The sequence below is a fragment of the Rhamphochromis longiceps genome, linkage group LG6 (genome assembly GCF_057381845.1).
Source record: "Rhamphochromis longiceps isolate RC_006_pf linkage group LG6, R_longiceps_female_GT1.1, whole genome shotgun sequence".
NCBI classification, from domain to species: Eukaryota; Metazoa; Chordata; class Actinopteri; order Cichliformes; family Cichlidae; genus Rhamphochromis; species Rhamphochromis longiceps.
The window spans coordinates 41,511,203-41,536,975 of record NC_140562.1 but is presented as its reverse complement, the minus strand read 5'-3'; the positions used below and the strand labels follow the sequence as shown (position 1 = coordinate 41,536,975).

General features: G+C 40.0%; 1 protein-coding gene and 1 long non-coding RNA gene across 2 annotated transcripts in view; one reads left to right on the top strand and one right to left on the bottom strand.

Annotated features, from left to right (window-relative positions):
- frmpd1a (FERM and PDZ domain containing 1a) overlaps nt 1-25,283 on the bottom strand; it is a 57,446-nt gene extending 32,163 nt beyond the window's left edge. The window contains exons 1-2 of the mRNA XM_085410750.1: nt 25,004-25,283; nt 14,437-14,550 (exon numbers count right to left, since the gene is read on the bottom strand). The gene's annotated coding sequence lies outside the window, so the exon portion shown is untranslated. The remainder of the gene's footprint in view (nt 1-14,436; nt 14,551-25,003) is intronic.
- LOC146668761 (uncharacterized) lies at nt 1,158-2,692 on the top strand. The gene is made up of 2 exons (XR_014912179.1): nt 1,158-1,360; nt 2,246-2,692. It is a non-coding gene; the product is annotated as an uncharacterized LOC146668761 (long non-coding RNA).
- Nucleotides 25,284-25,773: the final 490 nt, after the last annotated feature.

Sequence of the window (25,773 nt, the reverse complement as noted above, 5' to 3'; positions counted from 1 at the left end):
AGTAAGTATAGTGGCTTGCAAAAGTATTCCCCTTGGACCTTTCCACATTTTGTCACATTACAGCCACAAATATGAATCAATTTTATTGGAATTCCACGTGAAACACCAACACAAAGTGGTGTACACGTGAGAAGTGGAACGAAAATCATGCATGATTCCAAACATTTTTTACAAATAAATAACTGAAAAGTGGGGTGTGCGTAATTATTCAGCCCCCTGAGTCAATACTTTGTAGAACCACCTTTTGCTGCAATTACAGCTGCCAGTCTTTTAGGGTCTGTCTCTACCAGCTTTGCAAATCTAGAGATTGAAATCCTTGCCCATTCTTCTTTGCAGAAAAGCTCCAGCTCAGTCAGATTAGATGGGCAGTGTTTGTGAACAGCAGTTTTCAGATCTTGCCACAGATTCTCGATTGGATTTAGATCTGGACTTTGACTGGGCCATTCTAACACATGGATATGTTTTGTTTTAAACCATTCCATTGTTGCCCTGGCTTTATGTTTAGGGTCGAGGTCCTGCTGGAAGGTGAACCTCCGCCCCAGTCTCAAGTCTTTTGCAGACTCCAAGAGGTTTTCTTCCAAGATTGCCCTGTATTTGGCTCCATCCATCTTCCCATCAACTCTGACCAGCTTCCCTGTCCCTGCTGAAGAGAAGCCCCCCCAGAGCATGATGCTGCCACCACCATATTTGATAGTGGGGATGGTGTGTTCAGAGTGATGTGCAGTGCTCGTTTTCCACACATAGCGTTTTGCATTTTGGCCAAAAAGTTCCATTTTAGTCTCATCTGACCAGAGCACCTTCTTCCACATGTTTGCTGTGTCCCCCACCTGGCTTGTGGCAAACTACAAACAGGACCTCTTACGGTGTGTTCACACCGAACGCGATGGACGCGAATAAAACGCCCCAAACGCCCCTAATTTGACGCGTGTACATTCGCGTCTCAACGCGTGTCCAAGAAAAATCCATCGCGCGTCAAAATACATTTTGACGCGCGTGAACCGGAAATGTGGGAGGAATGTGGGAGGGAGTTGTGCCAGACCGGTATCTTTGCAAGATGGCAGCTATCGAGCTAGCACTTGAAGAGAGAGTCTCCCTTCTCTATGTACTGTGGAGAGCAGAGCAGCAGCGTAACAGACGTCCTCGCCGTACCTGGGTCCATCAGGTCCTCCAGAGGCATGAGCAGTTTGGTGAGTTTCACCACTTGCTCCAGGAGCTGCGCCTGGATGACGGCCGATTCCAGCGCTATCACCGTTGGCCAGTTTGAGGACCTGCTTTCCCTCGTCGGTCCCAGCATCGCCCGCCTAGACACCAACTACAGACGCTCAATCCCACCTGCAGAGCGCCTGTCCGTCTGCCTGAGGTTAGTAAAACTATTTAATACGGTAGTCCTTTATTGATACCTGTGCTAATATGCTAATCCATCCAGTTATACACTGCTAACATGGATGTGCTATGCTAACAGTGAATGCTGTCGGTGTTTACTGAAAGCAAACTGTGGTACAGAGACGACTCTTTATAATATTTCTAGTGATACTCAGAAGGTCTCATCAAGTCCCGATTTAATTCGATTTATGCTGTTATCAGTGTTTGAATGATAGCATGGCTGTGGTGTCACATCAATGTATGCGCTCGGTGTTTGCTGATATCAAACTGTAGCATTAGGACCACTGAGTTAACCTTGTAGTGATACTCACTCCTTTTTATTTAGACCTGGTTTAATTCTGGGATAGTTGAATGTTTGTATATAATCCCTGCAGCTGTCAGACTCTATAGCAGGGGTCACAGCCTTTATTAAAACAGAGTTAGATAAAACTGTGAACAGTTTGATTCATCTCTAGTTACATGGTTCTATCTTGATAAGCTGTCTTATCACAGATTAATTTTTCAAAAATATTAATGATTTAAGCAAGGAAAGGGCTACATGTCAACATACAACTCTTTATTTCTATTAATGTCTTACTTCATTCCTACCTGATTGACATGTTTAGGAATTATGAGTGATTGGCTCACTGTAGTTGTGAAAGTTGCTACCAATCAAATTATGATATGTTAAAGTTAAAACAAAACAACTGTTTTAGATATTATCTAATATACATTTTGTAATTATCCTTATAATTACAAAATGTTTTATGTAAGATTTAAGTTTTGTGATTTATATCTGACATCACAAAAGTATTTTGGAATTTGAATAATGTATTTTGTAACTGCAGTACACATAATACTGATTTTGAACAATTTTGTCCAGGTTCCTTGTCACTGGGGACTCCTTCAGGACCATCGCGTTCAGTTTCAGAGTCGGTGTGTCCACGGTGAGCCAGATCACCCCCCAGGCAGCGACGTCCATCTGGGACTGTCTAGTGGACGACTTCATGGCTGTGCCTTCACCTGGAGACTGGCGCTCCATCACAGAGGGATTCCAGGAGCGCTGGAACTTTCCTCTGTGCTGTGCAGCTCTGGATGGGAAGCACATCCAGACAAAGGCACCCCATATATCATATAGGAGACACACACATTGATATACACTAAATATTCATTTCATTTCTTTTTTGTGGTGCCCAAATTGATGCACCTGCTTGATTTTGTTTAAACAATTATTGCACACTTTCTGTAAATCCAGTAAACTTCTTTTCACTTCTCAAATATCACTGTGTGTGTCTCCTGTATGATATTTAACTGACATTTTTTATTGTAACAACCAACAATTTATACAGGAAAATAATGTCTATTAACAAGGTTGCCCAAACTTCTGCATCCCACTGTATCAGTATATTTTGTCATTAGTATAATATGAAATAAATTCTACATGTGTCAAGTCGTGTGCCAACATTTGCTGTGTAGTAGAACTGAGACATTAGTCATTATAAACATTTATTTGAAATAATATTAAAAGTCTCAAACAGAAAAACATTAAACATAAATATATAAAATATAAGAATTTACAGAGAGACAGGAATAAAAAGGACCAGCTGCTCTCCAGAGCAGGAACAAGGCTGAGGAGGAAATGCTCCATTGGAGACTGGTGTGGCCTCTTCAGGGACTCCAGGATGGCCAGCTCCACCGCCGATGGACCGTCCTGGGACCCGTCCCTCATCTGCCTCGGAGCCGTCCTCCTCTGTGGGCCTGTAAAACAGCACAAAACACAAAGAAATGAGAAGGCTGCTACTAGATTTTAATTTCAACATTGGAAAAAAAAAAAAACAATAACAGGATATAATCAGATTGGTTGTAGATATTTAGTAAAGGTGATCACAAGGGAATCCCACCGACTAAAAAGGTATCAGTGCTTGCTGTACATATCTGTGGGTGCAGCAGCAGGAGCTCAGGGACTGGGGATGCTCTGCTGCAGAATCAGTTGGTTCTATCAATACAGTATTAAATGTTAACAGGTTCGATATAATAATCGTAGAGTAGACAGTGGTCCCTCATTTATTGCAGGGGTTCTCAGAATAACTAGCCCCTGGTCACAGTTCTCACAATTGATTCTCAAAGTGCAAACCTTTGTAGATTGCAAAACGTAAAAGTATTATTATGCCGCGGTTTGTCTTCATCTGCCCGCCACTTTCGTGCGCCTTTTTCCCTCACGGTGCAGGTGTCTATTTCCGAATGAGGCTCATAGTTATGGGTGTTTTTGTGCTGTTTTTTCTATTGGACGCGATGGTTATCAAAACCAAACGTGATAAATTTGGCAAGCGCAGGAGATTTGTCAATCAGGCTGCAGAATGCAATGCTGTACTGTGCAATAAAAAATCAGCGAAAAAGCAAAGCAGTGACGGATGAACAGCGGGACCACTGTGTGCTGTTTATTAATAAACAATAAAATATATTCCTAAATGATAACATGCATAAAAGCAGAACGGTATTTGTACGTCAGTGGGAAAATAGCGGTGGCTTGCTAGCTTTTGTGCGGCTTCCCCGGGTCAGTGAAAACTTTCAAAAGAGAAATGAATGAACTTACCAGGTTGCCCGATCTCTTCACATATCTTCCTCCAAGCTCAGTCCTTTTTATTCCTGTCTCGGTACTGAAAGCAGCTGGTGTTGTACAGCTCCGAGTTGTTTGCTACCGCATTGATTAGCCTTCCCCTCCATTGAAGTATGAAAGGCTTTGGCTGGATCTGCCCCTTTGACCTAGGTAACAGCCACGTCACCAGGCTCCTGATTGGTTGTCGCGGCGCGATTTGACGCTGGAGTTCAGATTTTTCCAACTCGAGCGGTAGACGCGAAACGCGCGTATGCACAAAATGCAACACAAAAACTCACGCGCGTGGTTTTATTCGCGAGTCAAACGCGCCAGACGCGCTACACTGACGCGCGTTTCACGCGTTTTGGCGTTTTCGCGACGCAAATCTGCTTCCGAATTTTCGCGAGACCCGCAATCGCGCGTCATCGCGCCTTTCCATTGACTTTACATGTAAACCTGACGCTCTATTCGCGTCCATCGCGTTCGGTGTGAACACACCGTTATGGTTTTCTGTTATCAATGGCTTTCTTCTTGCCACTCTTCCATAAAGGCCAACTTTGTGCAGTGCACGACTAATAGTTGTCCTATGGACAGATTCCCCCACCTGAGCTATAGATCTCTGCAGCTCGTCCAGAGTCACCATGGGCCTCTTGGTTGCATTTCTGATCAGCGCTCTCCTTGTTCGGCCTGTGAGTTTAGGTGGATGGCGTTGTCTTGGTAAGTTTACAGTTGTACCATACTCCTTCCATTTCTGAATGATCGCTTGAACAGTGCTCCGCGGGATGTTTAAGGCTTGGGAAATCTTTTTGTAGCCTAAGCCTGTTTTAAATTTCTCGATAACTTTATCCCTGACCTGTCTGGTGTGTTTTTTTTTGGACTTCATGGTGTTGTCGCTCCCAGTATTCTCTTAGACAACCTCTGAGGCCGTCACAGAGCAGCTGTATTTGTACTGACATTAGATTACACACAGGTGCACTCTATTTAGTCATTAACACTCATCAGGCAATGTCTATGGGCAACTGACTGCACTCAGACCAAAGGGGGCTGAATAATTACGCACACCCCACTTTTCAGTTATTTATTTGTAAAAAATGTTTGGAATCATGTATGATTTTCGTTCCACTTCTCACGTGTACACCACTTTGTGTTGGTCTTTAACGTGGAAATTAATAAAATTGATTCATGTTTGCGGCTGTAATGTGACAAAATGTGGGAAAGTTCAAGGGGAATACTTTTGCAAGCTACTGTAAGTCTCAGTTTCAACTGTGAAGAGAAGACTTTATGCTGCAGGTTTGACAGGACAAGTTGCAGCAAGAAGGCCATTACTAAGACATCAGAATAAGACAAAGATGCTTGCCTGGGCCATGCAACACTGCCAATGGACTACTGAAGACTGGATGAAGGTATAATGGACTGATGAATCAAAATTTGAAATCCTCAGTTTATCACGCAGGATCTTTGTACGCCATCGAGTCGGAAAGGATGGTTCCACAGTGTGTGGCATCAACTGTCAAACTTGGAGATCAAGGGTGATGGTCTGGACTGTTTTTAATGGATCCAGGGTCGGTGACTTGTGCAGAGTAGGAGGCAGCCTGAATCAAAATGGCTACCACAGCTTTCTACAGTGCCATGAAATACCATCTGGTATGCACCTAGTTGGTCAGGGGTTCATCTTACAGCAAGATAATGACACAAAACACAAGTTCAAGCTATTCCAAAACTACCGCAGGAAAGAAAAACAAGATGGTAAGCTTGAAAACATTTAATGGCCAGCACAGTCTCCAGACTTAAATCCAATCAAGCTGGTTTGGAATAAACTGGACAGAAGAATTAAATCAAAGCAATCTACAAGTGCTGCACATTTATGGGGACTTCTGCAACAGATATGGGAAGAGCTTTCTAAAGAATATTTGATTTCTGTTGTAGAAAGAATGGCACGGGTGTTCAGCTGTTATATCTGCCAAAGGTGGCTACTTTGATGAGCCAAAAGTTTAGAATACATTTTGGTCCATATATTCATTCTATGATTTCTTTTTCAACTCCAATTGCTTATTTGTACCATGCTTTCATTTCAGAGTGCAGTGAGAGATTAAACTGTATGATTTTCAATCAAATCTGGAAAAACTGGGGTGTTCTAAAACTTTTGGCCAGTAGTGTAGTTGGAATCAGCCAGATACAATGAGCTCTACTTTACAGTAAAATATAAACATATATGTTTATATCATATATTTGTGTCCATCTATCCCATTTTTATTCCTGTCTGTCCATCACATGTTGCATTGTGAGGTTATTTGTACCTGAATCACTGTGCCTAATGATAGCCAGTAATAATGCTAAGATAATGGACCATGATCTAAAATTTGATAGTGTTAAAAAGTATAATTCCACCTCTCATCTAGTGACTTTATCTTTGATAGACTTTGCTGTTTTTGTTTTGATTCACGTAATAGCCTCTACTTAGGAAACATCATCTTAATACAAAAACCAGGAAGTACAACCAGAATCTGTGTTGGGTTTTTTGCATTACCAAAGCAATACTTTTAGATGATCCAGATAATGGAGAGTGTTGAGAAACCACAAAGACATTTTTGTCCATGATTTTAAGACTGGCCTTAGGAGATTTACAGGTAACAGGTGCTTAAGATGCAAAAGCGACTCTCAGAACCTGCTTTAACATGTTGTTTCATTCCCATCATCTTTTATGAATGGAACTTATGCACACAGTCAGGAACTGACCTTAGGACAATGAATAAAAAATGTTTTTACATTAATAAATAATGTATGTACAATGTAAATTTAAACAGAGTTTGGAATTTGAGCTGAAAAGACACTGTATAATTTTGTGGTTTGTCCACAACACAACAAATACTTCTACTGTACTGACAGCAACAGCATGCACTGCCAAGTATTAGCACTACCCAGTGACCTGCATGTCGTTTCTGGCAGAGTTCCAACGCAGGGCCAATCTGGCAACCCTGCTGCTGGGACAGGTGTTATGAGGTACTCGTCGTACAAAAAAATAACTTCAGGTCTACCGAATCACCTCTAAACTTGCCCACAATTAATTACATTATATTTATGACATCAATGTGAGTAAGCATGATAAACAAAATAACCAGGAACTAAGATGTGCTGTCCATGTAACTCTGTTCCTCCCTCCTTTTCACCCATGAATGTCTTGCAGCCATCCAACTACTGACCATGTCATCACTCAATCATGTGTCCCCTTCCATCTCGTTCTATTAGATTATTGCTCATGTGGGAGGAATCAGATTTCTCACATCTGTTTCTTGCTTTCTCTGTGTCTCAACGATACTGAAAAATGGAGCTGAAAGAAGAAACCAGAAAATTGTCTATTACACCTGATACAATTGCTTTGTTATGTTATTTTTGATAAGTACCATCCAGTTCAGTACAATTTTTAATTCATTTTGTGATACAATGATGCTCATCAGTGTGCTTACACACACACACACACACACACACACAAGCAACAGCTCAAAGTGGAGCTTATTTTCTAATCCAATGCTAAAATGTGTATGTATTTATAGAACATTATTTAGATTAACACTGCATGATGGTGTCATTTTCCTGTTGAATGACGTTTTTGCCTTTGTTATTTTGTCCGTTTCCACAGAGTTAGAAGAGCTCAAAAGTGATCCATAGGGTGTGGTCAAATTTGATGTCACATTAGAGTAAAATATGCATTTTTAATGCATTTTTTCAATGAAATGGAGGCTTCATCTTGTGTAATATGTACTTTAGTTCTGATAAAAGATGCGATTCAGAAACATTTACCTTTTGCACACGATATCACTTTTGTCAAATGTTTGACTGTGCAGTAATCTGACTCTTGCTTCCACTGGAAATTGGTTAGTGGGCTTTCATCCAGACAAAAAAGGTTAAAAAAGGTTGGCTCTGTGCCGTTGTTATTGATCAGGATCATTAGTGGCATTTTTTTTATATCTGTCTGAAGAAAACCTTTGCGGTTAAATTTAGTTGAAAAGTCAAGTCATTTTTTTAATGCTGTATGACTCCCTGAATGCATTTATGCCACAAAATGTCTACAGTTTGGTGTAGTAAAATGTGAGTTAAACATGGCCCTACAACAGACTTACCACTTGTTGAGTCCTGCCTCCTGCCATAAGACCATGAGCTAGCCGGTCAATGCTTAATTAGAAACTAAAATATGATTCAGGCTGTAAATGAGTAAAATGCCACTGCCGGTGTGCTGAGCTTTTCCTCACACATCCTCTGAAAACTATGAATAAATGTGCTGTTTGCATTTCCTAGTTTTTTAAAAATCTATTACATGGTTGTTTTTTCCCCCAACACTGTGATATGCAATACACACTATAATCATTACAATATTAACACAGTAATCGAATTACATATATATTAGCTCAGGTTGTTTTTTTTTCAGATAGCTGTGTCTGCTATAAAATTAGAGAAGTAAACAAAAATCTCTGCCAGAATAGTTTTACCTAATGCTGAAGCTGGGCAGGGTAAGAAATGCTGCAGAGAAACACACACACACACACACACACACACACACACACACACACACACACACACACACACACACACACACACACACACACACACACACACACACACGCACACACAAGCTGACTAAAGGGGCTACAGCAGCACTTCTCCTTCCCCACACTTGTGTTTTCTCATGTACATTTATTCATTCACTTTGCCATGATAGCTATCTTTTGGTTGTTTCTTATTTACTTTGATTTGAGTTGATCTTCTCATTTAATTTTCTGGATTTTGTTTCCTGTTTTTCTAACGTCCTTCACCTGTGTTAATTACCTGCAGCTTAGTCTTTGCAGAGTTTGTATCTATAGTGATCTTTCCTCTGTGAAGAAGATGTTCCACATGTTTGTCATAGCTAGCAATTTAAACCTACTCTGTTTAGTTCTATTTTCTCATGTGTAATTTCGTTTATATTCTTACAGTCTTTTTGTTTCCTGGTTTTGTTTTTTGGCCATTAAAAGCTTATTTTCATTAGATGCCTCGTTTAATTGTACACAATAGATGCTTATTAGAATTTCCCTCTATCATCTTCTTCTCCATGTGAACCATGTCAACCTCTCACACAAGTTAAACATTGAAGTCGTCTAAAGAATTTTTGACATCATAAAAACTAGCAGCTTAAAGCAGTGTGGTGTACAAATTTCAAGCCTCCACAAAAAAACAGTCAAATATGGTTAGGGTGAATGCTGGGAATCGTAGTATAGCCATGATGTGAAAGAGGGTTGTGACATTAATCTCTGGGGATGATGCTCAGTGGCAATTGCGCTTAAATCAATACTAGATGTAAGAATATCATGTATATCATGGTAAAAATGTATGTGTGTATATACTGTCCATGACAATAAAACTACATTCTTAGTTGTTATATAAAAATGTCCTATTAATCATCAATGGCATAGAAAAGCTCCGCATTTATGAGCAAAACAAAGAGATAAGCTAACACATGTCTGAGAGCAACATTTCCACAGCCTCCAATACGTCACAATACACCACAAAACTGGTTCTGGGAAAACTGGAAACAACAAAATTGTTTCACTGCTTGAGGTACAACCGTAAAGGTGGAGACACTGGTAGCCAGTGATGTGCAACAAAAAAGTAAATAAATGACACCACCAAGCATCATCATAGCTCTGGGGCTGTGTTGAGAGCCAAAGCAAACTGTGCATGGATGCGGTTACATACTGATCGGTCTAGGATAGGATTCCAAACCAAATGGTCGTAAAAGTCCTAAAAGCAGTTAGCAAAAAAGGTCAACCCCAGATACAACATCCCAGGTAGAAAACATTTTATTCTGGACATTACTGTGAAGCTCCTGTATTGTTATAAGGTTAAATAAGTTTAATTATTGTTAAACTAAAGTGTTAACCAGTTTAGCAACTTCACACTCTGACCTCAGGATTATCAGAAAACAACATCTCAATCATCCAGGTCATCGTAAAGGACCAAGGTCATTCCTTCAAGGACACCAATGTTCACATTTTGGACAGAGAAGACAGATGGTTTGAAAGAGGAGTGAAAGAAGCCATCTATGTCCACTGTGAATGATCCTCATAAAACAGAGGCGGTGGTTTATGACACCAACTGTCTCCCATCTATAATCCAGTTTTGAGATCCCTTTCCAGACGCCTTAACGCCCACTCACATCCTGGGCCTTCTGACCTTAGGAAATCACATGATAGGGTGGGGCTAGGTTTCACGATGGCTGTATCCCAATTCAGGGTCTGCAGCCTTAAAGTACGCGTTTCAAGGCCGATTACGTCACAGCGGCGCGCCGAAGGCTGTCCCAATTCAAAGGTTGCTCGAAATGCGGCCCTGAAATGCGTCCTTCATTTCCCTGAATTTTAAGGCTGTGGCAGTGTAGACTTCGTGGCCCAACGTATCCCAGAATGCATAGCGCGGCGGTGGGTGTGGATAATTTTGCCGAAAAAAAACGGCGAATGAGGGGTGCCCGAAGAGTAAACTTTAAGTAAGTACTGAATATTATGTCACTTATTTATGTGCAAATGTTTAATAACGAAGAACATTAAAACATTACTGTTGGCCACATGTCGGCAAAGTTATGTGACATTAGTGACGTTTGTACTAACTTGGTTTTAAAGCCTCTACTTTAAAATATACGCCGTTCAATAGCTGAGCTTAATCCTACAGAGAATGATCAAAGCTCATGTAGAAAGAAACAAACAAATGAACAAAAGATTTTCTCCTTCATTTCTGTCCAAACAAAGCTGTATGACACGTTTCCAGCTGTTAGTATCATGGTTGCTAGGCAACCTGGGCAGTGCAACGGAGGCTAGACCGTCCCATTTCACAAGCCTTGCACTTCCGGCCTTAGCGGTCTTTAAGTACGCGGCCCTTGAGGATCGTTGAGGCTGCGTACTTTAAGGCTGCAGACCTTGAATTGGGATACAGCCGATGAGTTCACCTGAAACCTTGGCTGATTGTGACCTTTTCACACCTTGGCTTGTGCGATTAGGTAGAGGATCGTTAGGGGGTCCATTGTGCTCCTGGGAGGACACTCCCATAGGGCTTAAATATGGGACTCTCCACCATTTGATCTTAGAACTGAAGAAGCTTCTCGGATGAGAGATGAAACGTCTTCAAGCAACTTAAAGAAGACAGACACTTTTCTTTCTAAGCTCCTTAGACATCGGAAAACAACGCAAAAACTCATTGGAAAAGGATGGAAAATGTCTTTGATTATACTTGCACTATTAAATCCTGCTACCTTTAATCTGCACTCCCCAACTGTTGCGCAGTATTTTTTTTTTTGTTATTTTGTTTGATGTTTTTTTTATCACTGAAAATGTATTTATTGCAAATTTACTGAAGCATTGCAATATCATTTTGAAGCTATATTACCCACCCCTACACGACAGTCTCTTGTCTCTCAAAAGACTGTGGCTGCTGTTGACAGGAAAGGCTGTGAGCAGAGACTGAACTCTCAAAATACAGTGGAAAATACAAATAATCCAAAATAAGTCACAAAATATACACAGGCGTCTGATAATATACTTGGGTGGCCTCGCCAACTAAAGTGTGGGAAACACTGTAATAACCACTAAACATTTTGTAGCTTTGACACAGCAAACATGTTAGCATTGGGAATAGACCGAGCACCTTGAAGCAACTGTTGTGTTCTGAATTGGTGCTACATTAATATAACTGAACTGAGCTAAAAAAAATAATTTGTCTGTAAAGTCAGATGGCACTTGTAGTCTTAAAGAAATATAATGACATAAATAATATTATCCAAAAACACAATTCACTCAAAATGTCCAGAGCAGGGGTGTCAAACATAAGGCCCAGGGACCAGAACTGGTCCGGGAAAACTCTAGCCCCTAAATTGCTTTAGAAAATGTTAAGTAGGGCTTAAATATTTTGACTTTTAAACCTATTTTAATACGTTTTATAGGTTTTCCTACTGATAAACACCTTCCCCACAGCTTTTCACACTATACCAAAGTAACTAAATAACTGAAAGGCTCCTGTTGTTTTACTTTGGGCTAAAGAAATTTCAAAAGGACATGTTCTGGACACTGCCCAATGCGCTACTATTACTTTCTTCTTTAGTTTTACATATTTATTTATTACATTTTAAGCCCAAATAGTTGTGCTGACACATTTCTTTCCTTCACTTCTTTTTCCTTTAATAAAATATCTCAGGAATTAAATGTATAGTTAAACTTTACACTGACAGAAAGGGAAGTTTCGCCAGTCTGGCCCACCTATAATCAAAGTAACCTGTGTACAGGTTACTTGATTATAGGTGGGCCTACAGGTTACTGTGTACATAAAATGAGTTTAACATCCCTGGTCTAGAGAAAAGCTGCAAACTCAAGTCTTGGCACTCCACAGAACAATCCATCCGCCCATGCACCCTCCCTGTGACTTCTCTGTATTTTTGGAACGTTAACTAAATTAGCTATGCATACACGATGAGTATAGTAAATTCTGAAACATGCATTACTTACAACTTTTGCCTAACACTCTTACTGCACGCACAGAGACACACAGGCGCGCAGAGTAGGCAAATGGGATTACAGAGTGTGTCTGCAGGCTGTGACAGGGAGTTTGTGCGTCACTCCTGCTGAGCCAGATTAGACTGAGCTTCACCTTAGCCTTACAGGTCTGTTTGGAGTAACACACTGGCTAAACTAGACAGACACTAGTTTACTGCTCACTTACCTCTCCACTGTGCGTCTGTCTCACTGTGTTTATCCCACAGTCTTTAAATCATCTAATATTGCCATCTTTTGTTGTGTGCACACTAGAGCTGGGCGATAGAACGATAACGATATGTATCGCGATATAACCTGTTCTCGATAGAAAAATTAAACTATCGCGATAGACCTCGCCGCTCTTGTCCTCTTAAAAAAACAAAACAAAAAAAACAAAAAAAAAACAGCCAATCCAAATTACGTAGCGCAGAGCCGAACCAATCACAGCCGCAGCGTCACGTCACGTGACTTGTTACGTACAGCACAAGTGCCAAGCCACACATGTGTATTTGTTTGGGAAGCAGCCAGCCACCGTACCGCCCGGGTAATGGAGGAAATGAGTGTGCCGACTAGAAAAATCAACCGAGCGTGACCGAAGAGAAAACAGATGATGGTTCCAATGCCGGAGAGATTGTCGAACGGAAGAGCCACAGAAGTTCCGTAGTGTGAAGGTATTTCGGCTATTTCAAGTCTGACAAAAAACAGAGTAGCGTGCACTGTAAATTGTGCCGAAAGCAAGTCTGGAAATACAATAAACTGGTGCATGCGCTACGTCCACACGTACCCGGGTATTTTTGAAAACGCAGATTTTTCTATGCGTTTGCACCTTTCGTCCACACGTAAACGGCGTTTTTGGTCACTGAAAACGAAGATTTTTGAAAACTCCGTTTTTGCATTTACGTGTGGACTAGAAAAACGGAGAAAACGCAGCGTCAAAGGTGTGCGCATTTTTTGACGTCACACTGTGCGCCACGTTATTGTTTCGGTGAAATGAATTTCTACAATACTGTTACTGTTAATTCTACTCTCTGCAGTGTTTAAATGCTTACATATACACACAGTTACTGTCCCTCCACACATACGACTCGGTTCTGCTTCTATGCCCCAGCTTTGTTTACTTTTCCCACCGAGGCTTCTAGACTTCTGATTGGCCAACATTTCTGCACGGTTAGGAATCTAGCGCCACCTGCTGCTTTGGCATGTTCATAGCAGCGTTTTCCTTCATTTCTGCCTTTATGTGTGGACGGGATTATTTTTTAAAACGAAAACGGAAAATCTCCGTTTTCAAAAATACCCGTGTACGTGTGGACGTAGCCTCAGTCTCTGACTGGAAGCGCTGATTCATCATTCGGCTTTTGTCAGACTAAAGTAACTGTTAAAACTGTTTGAAAAGCTCAGCTATACAACAAGGAGAGATTGAGAATTTCCTTTTAGTTCTCTGTTTATTTGATATTGACAAAAGTTAGTCAGTTTTGTCTGTTCTTCTGTAAAACAAACTAAGATTTATTTTTAGAATTAATATTTTGTTTCTAAGTGGAATTGACAATTTAGTCTGTTTCGTTTGTTCTATTTTGAAACTTAAACGCTTTAGCGGCTGCCTTTCTTTTGTAGTTTGCAATATTTGCCTTTATTTATCTGAAAAAGTCTCATGTTCCTTAAGTACATCTACCCTGTTGAACTTATTATGGGAAATAAATATTTAAATAAAAACAAGCTGCTGATTATTTCACATTTTACTTGTGAGCAACGGCACATTTAAATCTTACAAATATAGTTATTTGGCTTATATCGTGATAGATATCGTTATCGCCTGAAATGAAAAAAACATATCGTGATATGAAAAAATCTTATATCGCCCAGCTCTAGTGCACACAAATCACATACACAAACACAATCTGTTTCATTTCAGTATTAGAGAGACAGACATTCACACACCTGCTCTCTGCCCTGGGTATCAGGGCTCCATGAAGGTGCCAGTTACAGTCCCGCTGCCCTCGCTGCTCGCCCATCACTCCACTGAAGAAGACCAGGGTGACGTGTCTTCATCTCCTGACGACAGGCATGAATCAGAATTAAGAGTTAGGGTTGTTGGAGCCTGAGTCTCTCAGCATTGTAATATTATTGACAATTTGAAACATGATTTTTATCTTCTCATCTGAAAAACTACGATTAGGGTGTGAATAATGGAGGAAAGCTTTCCTTTTAGATCGGTGAATCATGGGGAAAAACAAGCAAACTGGAGATGGAATGAGAGTGGGGGGCACTGAGGCGGAAGACAGAAAATGAGTCTAAGAAAAAGACAAAAACAGACAAGCAGAGAAAAAGAAGAAGAGTTTGACAGACAGTGCCACATGATGGCAGCGACAGGGGCTGGACAAAAGGGTTGAGGGCAGTAAACTGAATCAAGGGAGGAGGAGTACGGAGAGACAGATGAAGCAAAAAACCACACCGATCTCCATCACAGCAGGATGGGGCTGCCTGCATCGGCTGCATGTGCTGTTTGTGGAGTCCCACTTACCCCTGCTCTGATCCAAACACCATCCATATTTAATGAGGCCCTCACAAAGCCCTGGGAAAAGAGATGCTGGGAACTCTTCTGTCCCCTCCCTCCCTTATTCCCATCTCCAACTCCCTGCTACTCAAATTCTAATCCTTCTGTCTCTTCTCTTTCATAACTCTCACTTTCTATTCATGTCTTAACCTATTAGCCCAGCATGTGACTGTGAATTAATTTTAGTCTGAGAATGTCACAATTTCCTCATTTTTTCTTAAAACAGGGAATCAGCTGTTTTAAAAAAACGACAACATGTGTGCGCTGTCACTCACTTTTTCATTCAAAAGTGAGGCTACGTGTGCTCTTTGTGACTGTATGTGTGTGTGATTGTATAACTGTATGTAAGTTTTTGTTATGTGAGCGGTAAGCTGGATTTTGTGTGTGCGTGTGTGTGTGTGTGTGTGGTTGTGCATGTGTGTGTTAAAGTGCTGCAAGCATCAATAATGTATGTAGATAATGCAGCCACTTCACTCTACCAACAACTAACAGGCATACCGACGCACACAAAGGAAGACAGAATGAGGAGAGAGAGAAAACGCATGAGGCTGCAAAGAACAGAAAGATGAGAAAGAGAAATGTGAGCAATAAAAGGGATCAAGAGGGTTAGGGTTTGACGGGCATGGAGAACATCCGGTTTGCCTACTCTGTGCTCCAGTGATTATGTAATTGATACCTCAGAAACACAAAACACTTCATTTTGAATATTTCATTATGTTTTTCATAATTTCTAAATCTGGTTTTAGGTTCGCTTGTCAGGCGATCTTGATTGAAGAGAAGTTGTTTTACACCATTATGAAAGTCACAATTCTCAGGAAACACAGGTAAGAGGAAAGATGTTTCTGGAGAGGAACAGGGTGAAACAGTGCAACGTTCTGCAAGAGGCAGGAAAACCATATGTATGTTTCATCTCGGTCCTTCATAACCAAAGCTGACTTGCAGCAGGCTCATTTCTGTGATGAAGACTAAATTTCATATTGTTTTATTCATTGATGAATGCTGTGTACACTAATTGGTCCAGATGGATATGGCTGGGGAAGGCTGTTGAATGGGAGCCACATTTAAGCAAAACTGCAAACATCAGCAAGAATGTGGCAGAATGATGATCTAGCTTTTAATATGGGAAGTGAGATGGTAGGTCTTTGCAGAATTCCTGAGGGTGTCACTGTCACTTTGTTCTGATATGTGAAGCTCCATCCGAAAACCCTATTAAAATTATTTTTATATGGTGTAGGCAAGTACACCACCTCATGCTTCAGAAAACAATCCTGTCTTTAGTTGCAATGGGAATAATCACAAGGAGGGCTCTCTCTAACCCTACTGAGAAAATGTAGAGTGTTTTTAAAAAGAACCTTCATGTGGGTGGGCAACAGTGCAGCTTTAGATAATACTTTTAAATCCTTAAACAAAGGTGTGATATTTTTCTGACTGCTTGGGAAAAACAAACAAAAATGGCATCTTCATGATAATTATAACCATGATGTCACACATGGGCTCAAGCCCTCTGAGAAAGGGTGGGTGGGGTTTATGCAAGAAGCGTCCAAGTGTTCCTTTCCTTTGCCTGGCAGCTCAGGCATATAGACAGTTACAGTTTGACTTTTACTTTTTGTCTCACCACAGTAAAACTGTAGAATTGGCTCACAGAGGCTGCAAAAACAAACTCGCTCAAGTTTAGAGATCTCTAATTAATAGCATTTACATTTGACGGTCAGTGTACAACCTACGTTAAAACACAAAATATTTTCTTATAGACGGTAGGTGTACTGGCCTCTTTATGCTTTAATACTTTAGGGTGCTTTTTAGCCTTTACTGGGATAGGATGGTGGAGCAAATATGGAAAGCTGAGTAAAAAGAGCCTTGGCATGACACACAGAAAACGACCTTAGGGTGGACACAAACGTGGGCCTCTGCATTAGCTTTACAGCATATGGGAGGCCTGTTAGACCCAGGGAGCTGGTGCCCTGTTTATGTTTTCTCATTAATTTTGTTTCTTTCCTTTCTCCTCTTGACATTAATGAATTATGTTCACAGCTTGAAGGGTAGCAGTGGGGACAGAATGCAATTAGGAGTTCACACACTTACCAGGATTGTGTGGAACCCCACGATTGTTAAGTGACACTTTGGGTGACTGTGTAGCATTGTGCATTAGAGGTGGGAATCACCATTTTATTTTTTTATTTTTTTATTTAGGACAGTGCATGTTAATGAACATAAAAAAAAAAAAAAAAAAAAAAAATATATATATATATATATATATATATATATATATATATATATATATATATATATATATATGAATGTAAACATGCCAGATTTTAGCCAAAGGCTAATTTCCATCTGTTGTCCTTAAACATAAAAAAGTAGACATAATAATTCATAAAAATTCATCATTCATTCATAATAAAAACTCCATCACCAAACTTACACATACACACCATTCTGTTCCCAAATAAAACATTAACCATACAACTCACGATACGATATTATCACAATACTTAACGCACGATACGATATTATTGCAATTTATTGCAAAAATATTTTGCGATATTCAAATTCTGTACATAAAGGTAAACTTTATCAATATTCATTTTATCTAATATCAAAGTCTCACACTCAGTCTTTCTCTCATTTCAGTCAGTTTTATTGCTGACAAACTGAACGGTTTGTATTACAGTCTAGTCCAACTTAACTGAATGCAACCATCTGGTACAATTATAGCTATTCTGAACTATGCAATTTATGAAAACTATGCAGCCCATTCAGCAACTGAAGAATTTGAAAGTAAATTAAAACAAAATATAATTTTACATTAATTAAAAAAGTTTTAAACTTAATTAAAATAAAACATGTCTTAAATTAAAATAAGTAAACTGTCATGTTTATTGCTGCCAAAAAAAAAAGTTAAACACATTTGGACAGTGAAGGAATGTCAGGATTCTTGCTCAGAAAAGGGAGCTGATCAACATGCTCTGAAGTCAGAGCATTTTGAAGTCAAAATATCGATTTCTGCTGTCCCTGTATCGATACATTATTAGCAAACAATTGTGTGTCTGTATGTGGTGTGAAAATCTGGAACAGTCTGAGTTTACAATTGAAACAATGCAAAAATATTCATAGATTTAAATTCCTCTACAAACATTTGGTCTGGTCACAGTATACTCAATGATGTTTTTTAGTGTGCTCTGTAATGTCTGTCCTCTTACCATTGCTGGTATGGATTCCAAGAGAGAAAAAAAATAAAAAATAAAAAAAAATAAAGAAAGAAGAGTGTGCGTATGTATGTATATATACGTGCATGTGTGTGTAGATATATATGTATGTATGTATGTATGTATGTATGTATGTATGTATATGTATGTGTGTTTGTTACTTGTAATTATTACTGCCTGTTACCTGTGGTAATGCAATTTATAATTTATATATTCTGTATTCAGTTATGAAGGCTCTAATTGTTGTTTGCGAGCTGCCGTTGAGATGCTTGTATGTGCCCGGGGCTGTTGATGGGTCTGTATGCAATGATGGGCGTAGCTGCGGGAAGTTTATTGTTTTTTTTGTTGATGAGTGAGTATAGGGGTGGGATTTAATAAGTTTTCTTCGTCCCACTCCTTTTTCAGGCAATTTTTGTTTTTTGTTTTGTGCATTTTATGTTCAATATAGGTATTTGTTGTGCCTGAAAATGAACAAATGAATGAATGAATGAATGAACAAAATATCACGATACTAGACAGTATCGATTTTTCCCCCCACCCCTATTGTGCATGCAGGTGTGGTTGTGTGTCTCATACGCTGCATGAGAAAACGTTCCAACCATCTGTCCTTGTTCTGCTTTTCATCCAGAGTAGATACAGCACTAATCTAAGAAACATCGGTTCCCAGATCTCCCTGTCATACACCACCGCTTCTAACTCTTCCTGGAAAGATGAACTCCAGCTTATGGGTCTGCTTCGGGTCTCCTTCCAGCTGGGTATGCCTAGTGCATCCAAGTGAGATGTTCAAATCACATCAGCAGAGAGTCTACCCTGCACCCCTCTGAAATGGCAGATCTCCTCATATCTACCCAGAAACCTAACTCCTGATCAATTTTAATATTGCCACCAACTGCTAATGCCCAGGGTTAAAAGTAGGAACACAGATCGAAGACTAAAGCAACAGCTGCTCCTTTGGGCTCAGCTCTTCCTTCGCTACAGCTGCCTGCAGTAATGCGGATGCTTTGCTAATCTGTCTGTCAATTTCCAGTCTTCCTCCCTCAAAGGAAATTCTCCAAGGTACTTAAAACTCTGCCACTTGGGCAATCCTTCCTTTTCCAGCTGAGATACAAAGCCTTGTGCTTACAGGTGCTAATTCTTATTCCCAGTTGCTGTGCACTTTGTTGCAAACCACATTTTCCTCACAATAATAAACAAGACATGCAGTTTAAAATAAATTCTACATTCAGGTTGGTGCACATGCACACAACATGGTGACTAAGTAGTTAGCACAGTTTGCTCAAAGCAAGAAAGGCTGAACCTGAGTTCAAACCCAAGTGGGGCCATTGGATGTAGAGTTCGCATGTCCACTTGTGCTTGTGTGGATTTTCTCCAGGAATGCTGGTTTATGCTATCTACATCTGGGCAGTCTGACAAAAGAGAATTTTAATCTTAAGACTTCCTTCTTCTGGTTAAATGAAGGTTTTTTTTAAAAAAAAGTTACCATAGAAGGCTACCTAGGGTAATGCATCTTTACCATCACTGCAGGGTTTGAGCCATTCTTTTTTCCATACAAAAATACAACTGCTAAAATAACTAATGTGTCTTATTACCTACTGTTGTCATAAAATTAGGTCAAAAAATTTGAAATAATTAAGAACCAGGATAATGTTATACTATCAATGAACCTGTTCAGCTGATGTTGTTTCACTTATGTATCTGAATTAGGATTTCTAGTAAGTTAAATTCTCTCTTAAGGACATCGTCTCTTGCTGGTACAGAGTGTAAAGTGTTAAATAAGCTTCTTTGTCACCTATTGTGTGTGCAGAGATGTACCTGGGGCAACACAGCTCTGCTGTTCTGCCTCAGAGCTGGTGTACTAGCAGGTTGACAGCCTCGAAGCTGCCAGTGCTAACAAGCTATCTGATGGCTTATACACAAAGCCAGTATCTATGCTCCCCATCTATTTAATGCACTAGTATTATTTGCTGAGCTAGCCTTACATAAAAGTAAATAGAGCGAACGCCAGTGTGCGACAGCCAATATGTGCAGCAGAACATGTTGACCTTTGCTGTGATATTTAAATAAATGCATTGTTTCTGCTGCACTTCTTGAAAGATAACTGGCCAGATGACCAGCCGTTCTTTTAGAGGAATTTTAGAGATATTTCTGAGGAAGACAAACACACCAAACTGAGAGGAATTATCTGTGAGAAAGAGACAAATAGTGACATCACTTCCTGTTCCTGACATCACTTTATGTTGATTATCCACTTAAGCAGGCTGCATTGGGTAACTTAAGTCCTTTAATGAGGATGATGCTTTTTAAAATGGCTCACCTGATCTTGTCAGTATTTACTTTTGTTGGTTGGGTCCATCCATTTGAAACAAATATTTACTCTTTACAGTTGCTGTGCCGACCCCTGTAGACAGCTCAGATGTATAAAAACACTCCACTTTGAATAATATTTTGTTTTTAATGAGTCTATTCCCATAATTATGTAATGTTGTGATTGTGTTGGACTGTGAAGCCTATCTCAAAAGAGCATTTGCTTATGCTCACCAGCCACAACACCACTACCACGAGGCAACAACAGACCTTGAAGGCGCCTACATGGTAGTCTAGCCAAGGAAGGGAGTAGGCGGTAATACACTTCTACAGCACACTATTAAGACTGAACTGCAGGAGAGACCCTCAAAGATCTGGTAGATGAATATTGTGCAACATCAGCTACCACTGATGAGCCACTGCTGATCAATCCATGTAAAAGTTCTCACTTTTCCTCCTTCAAGAAACGTCTTGATGATATAAGGCTCTTTTCCAGTCATCTTGGGGACAGTTGAAGCAAAAACTGAGCAAGTTTCAGTTTTTCGGAGGGGTGAAAGCACACAGCTGTACAGAAAATAGAGTCAAAACGATAAAAAAAAAAAAACTCAAGTGTTGCACAATCATCTTTTTTTCTTTATTCCTTTATTGCTGGAAGCCAAATAACAGAAAACTGAATTAATTACCCAGGGCTAACTAACAACTAAGTTAATTTTAAAAGCACAGGCTGTGCAAATCAGGCTTCAAGTTACCAGATTATTATTACGCTTTACTGGATAAGAGTGACATCACATCACACTTCTAGCTCATAGGTTCCAGATTTTATGTGAATAAAGAAAAGCCTGTGTTGTGCTGACAAGCTCAAAAGTGTCAAACTGCAGATCTTATTTTGCGTAGTCAACTTGCAAGAGAAGTAATGTTTAAGAAACTCATTTCTGGGGAGAATGTGACTTTAAGTTGGCAGCTGCAACCTTCAAGTCATTCATACATAGAATTGCATAGTATGCGTAGTGTTTAAATGTAGTTTCATTACAAAAAAATACCCATGCCATATTATGTATTTTTTTATATATAATTAGTAATTAGAATTGCATGACTGAGGATTAGTTGATAACATTTTCTTTACATCTTTAAAATATGGTGTCCTGCGCCGCACATTTTTGCAGAAATGGAGGACTATTTAGGAGTAACTACTGCTGTCACGGTTCCTCAGTTTTTTCTTGTGTTCTGACTTTCTGTGTTCTTTATCCAAGTCTGAGTTATTATTATGAGTGTATTCTAGTTTCTCATTGTTTCGTCATCTAGTTCAGTATTTCCAGTGTTTCCTAGTTTCGTTTTTCATGTTTCTAGTTACTCTCGTATCTTAGTTATCTCTTGTTCATCTGAGTCTTGTGTGTCCTTCCTGGCATCCCATGTATGTAGTAGCTCATGTCTCCATGTTTGCTTACATTTTGTGTATGTCAAGTTTGTGTGTCTAAGTCTGTATCTGTGTTTAAACTTTGTTTTATTTTGGTTAGCTTGTGTTCCTTGTGTGCTATTTTAAGTTTTGCTTCCATGACCTGCATACCCCACAGATCTTGATAGTTGTTGCTTATAACCAACAGGGTTTTTTTGTACTGCCACAAAGCAAGGAACTCGACAAAAAATGTCAGACATACTATTCATGAGTAAACAAAAGTACAACAATAATAAAAAAAATTATCTTCACTAAAAATGTTTTGAGAGGTTTAAACAAAACTATTATCTATAGAACGTCCCTCTTTTTCTGGTATGAGATATAGTAATTTAGTAATCCAAAGTATTCCAATTACTTAAAAAAAACAATCAATTGCATCACTAATGTCAAAAGTTAATTTGTCCTAATCGACTGGTTGCATTTCAAACTGCTCTGACCCAACTCTCGTCCTATCTGTTAGATGTTTGGTGGCTTTTCAGTGCGTCACAGTATGCGTGTGAGACATGGTGAGTGTCAATATACTGGACAAAACTGTGACATTCAGCCAAAAGTTGAGTGACCTTATGTCTCTAAGCTCAAACATGCAAACATATGCGTGTCTGTCAGCTTGCTCTGCCTGTGCTGTAAACTGTCACAAAGTGCTGAAATGTAAATTTTCTACAGCTGTATGACGGCTCCAGGCAACAAGACAATGGAGTGAGTCCTAAGAAAAAGCTTAAAATACTCTTTATGATTAATAATGTCATGTCATATTTAATTGTACTACTGCAGGAAAATACATTTTTCCATACATGGGTTCTAAAACATCATCAGATCTTCTTCTAAAAGAACTAAAAAAAACAAATTAAACAAAGAAATCATAAATATTAGATTTGGTTATTTATTTATAGAAGAAAATCCAATATTAAATATCTGTCAGAGGCAAATGTATGCAAATCTCAAGGACTAATGACTAAAGGTGATAATGTTTTTTGTTCATACACCAGCTGGAGGTACATAAACACAGGTATAATAGACAATGAGACATATATTTTATGTTCATGTGCTTTAAAATGAATGGCATGTTACGCTCTGTATATCTTTTGTTTTGCAGCAGTAATAATATACTCAAGTGTAATCCCACAACTGAAACACCACATCCCATTATGCTAAACTGACCAGAATCCCACCAACACTCAAATGAAGATCAGATCTGAAGTAAGAAAAATTTCTACTAACTCAGCAGACAGACAGCTGTCAGCATGTGATCCTCCCTATCCAGTATGAAATGATGGAAAGCCTCTGATACAGTAAAAGCGCTTAGAGAACTACTTCTGCTGTTGCTGGAAAACTCTTTAATCAGGTGTTTCACACTGAAGCCAACGTGTCTAAAAGGGCCGTCTTTATGGCAGAGGAGATTAGGGTTGACCTAAAACCTTTTAGACCTCATTAGAGCAGCCATCCCGAGGTTGAGATTCACCTCTCTGCAGTAAGAAGCTGGGGAGTTTTTCGCTTTCTTTGCTTCTAATTTTCCAACGCCTTCATATTCTCAGATGTTTGGAGAAGCCTTTTGAAAGGATTTATCTCTTTCAACGTTTCAAGTAGCTTAACTACAGCACAATGTGAAGTCAGAAAGACAGCTGAGTTTTGGGAATGAGGGTTCAAAAAGTCCCATCTCGGGCTGAAAATCCATCTCATATTTTTTAGCTGGTTGTAAAGATTTAAGGCTCTGACTGTGAAGGAGGAGCTGAGGGAGATTACATTTGGAGCTAAAGTTGAAGAGTGTGCTTCTTCTCAGTATAGGTGAGAAATGTCATTTTAAGCACTTTTTAATGGTTTGAACAGTACTACACACCAAACCTCAATGACAGAACAAAAGTGCCGAAAGGCCTTTGAAGTATCCCCACACACCATTTTTGCCTGATCAAGTTTAGGCACGTGTGCACACAGAGAGGTTGACGGACACACCCGAGTTTTCACTCGCTATTAAACTTGACAAATAGGCAGCATCAAAAATGTAGTCAAGCCTAAAAATAACATCATAAATTAGTAAAGCCCGGGAGAGCCATCACAACGCAGTCGGCCCCACAGTCTTCTTCAGTTTCAATCCTGAGCATCAGGGCACGCTTTGTATTAGTGTGTCTGCACGAAACGAATCGATTTTGGGACTCACAGTCCAGCAGCAGCAGCAGACTGTGCCACCTATAAGCCAAACACAGTGGCATCAGCCCAGTCTCTGTGAAGGCTGAAGCATGATGCAGCAAAATATCTGGAGACACATCTTACTGTAAAATGCATGTAGCTGTGTGTGTGTGTGTGTGTGTTTCTGGTTGCAGTGATGCATTAGTAAAACACATTTTCATTTCACACAGACTATGCACTATTAGTTTATTCATCAATTCTTTAGCAGCAGTTGAACACAGAAACTGAGCGACTCCCAGTGCTTTAAAAGCAGCCTGGGAATGTCTCTTTAATGAATGGAGTGGAACTTGTGGAACATTAGGGACGCCTTCCAGCCCTTTCTACACAGTCTACGTCTCAGATTGTTGCTGAAGCTTTAAAAAAAATCCCTCATCCACCTGCCTCCGCCCCTCCATTAATCTGACTGAGATGGATTTAAACAGGTGAAGCTGTGAATGGGTGCCATCTTTCACCTGCACTCTTTAAGCTGCGTGTGTTTTAAGGGGAAAGATCGGAGGAAGTTAATGAGACTTCTAAATGTGGCAGATTAACTTTTTTAATTAAGAACATGAATTGAAAATTAAACCTTTACTTTTCTTTGCACTGTGAAACTAGCAGGCTAACAATAAGCAAGTTTTTTTTCTTATTTGATTTTTAAAACAAATGTCCAGCCAACTGAGCCAAAGCACCGTCTAATTTGCTTCGAGAGCTTGCGCTCATGCACGTAAGGGAAATAAAGGTAATATCGGTGCACAGAAAATGTTTCTAGCACCTCTATGTGTGCTCAGTGTTCATCCTGGTTGGTTGTAGGTGTAAAGACCTTACCGAGTAGCGGGTTTCCGCTCTCTAATCCCCTCCTGAGCGCAGGGCGGGCCGTCCCGACCGTCCTGTACGTGGAACAACTTCGAAAAGCGCCGCAAAAAACCCCGCCGCACCTCGAAGAAGTGCAGTTAATCCATATCACCTGGGTGTGGGCAACGAGAGGCTCGAAATCCCCCACAGAAAGGAAAAGTTGCGTTTGACGAAAGTCCCCGCGCAGGTAAGCGCGTGTGATGCGGATGGGGTGAGGCGCGCACAGCTTAGGCGACGGTAATCCTCTCTATCTGTCTCTCTTCCCCCCCACCTCACCCACCCCAGTCTCTCTCTCTCTCTCTCTCTCTCTCTCTCTCTCTCTGAAACACTCACAGGAACTTTCAGCAGTGATGTCAGACTCCGACATTAACGAGAAAACAAACAGCAAAGAAACGTACGGCGCGAGCTCCCTCTTGTTTGCACACCTGCATCTCTTTGTATCTTTTGTCCGCTTGCGCGCATCCAGTGCTGCCATACAAATATGCCGAATACTGATATACAAACAGGGCGGGGGGACTGGGTTCAAACAAAAAAACCTTCCTGTGCTTTATTTAAACTGGGAAGCCACACACGACACACGACCAGCTGGCTTAAAATAAGAAAGAAGTAGTGGAGATAACTAAATTGTCCCCTTTCGCCCTCTACTGGCGTTTGTGTTGCACGTTTGTGTTTCACCTCCTGAAATATCCAAGGCTAGGTTTGCATGTTGTACTTAATCTTTTCATTTCCACCTGTTTTGTTAA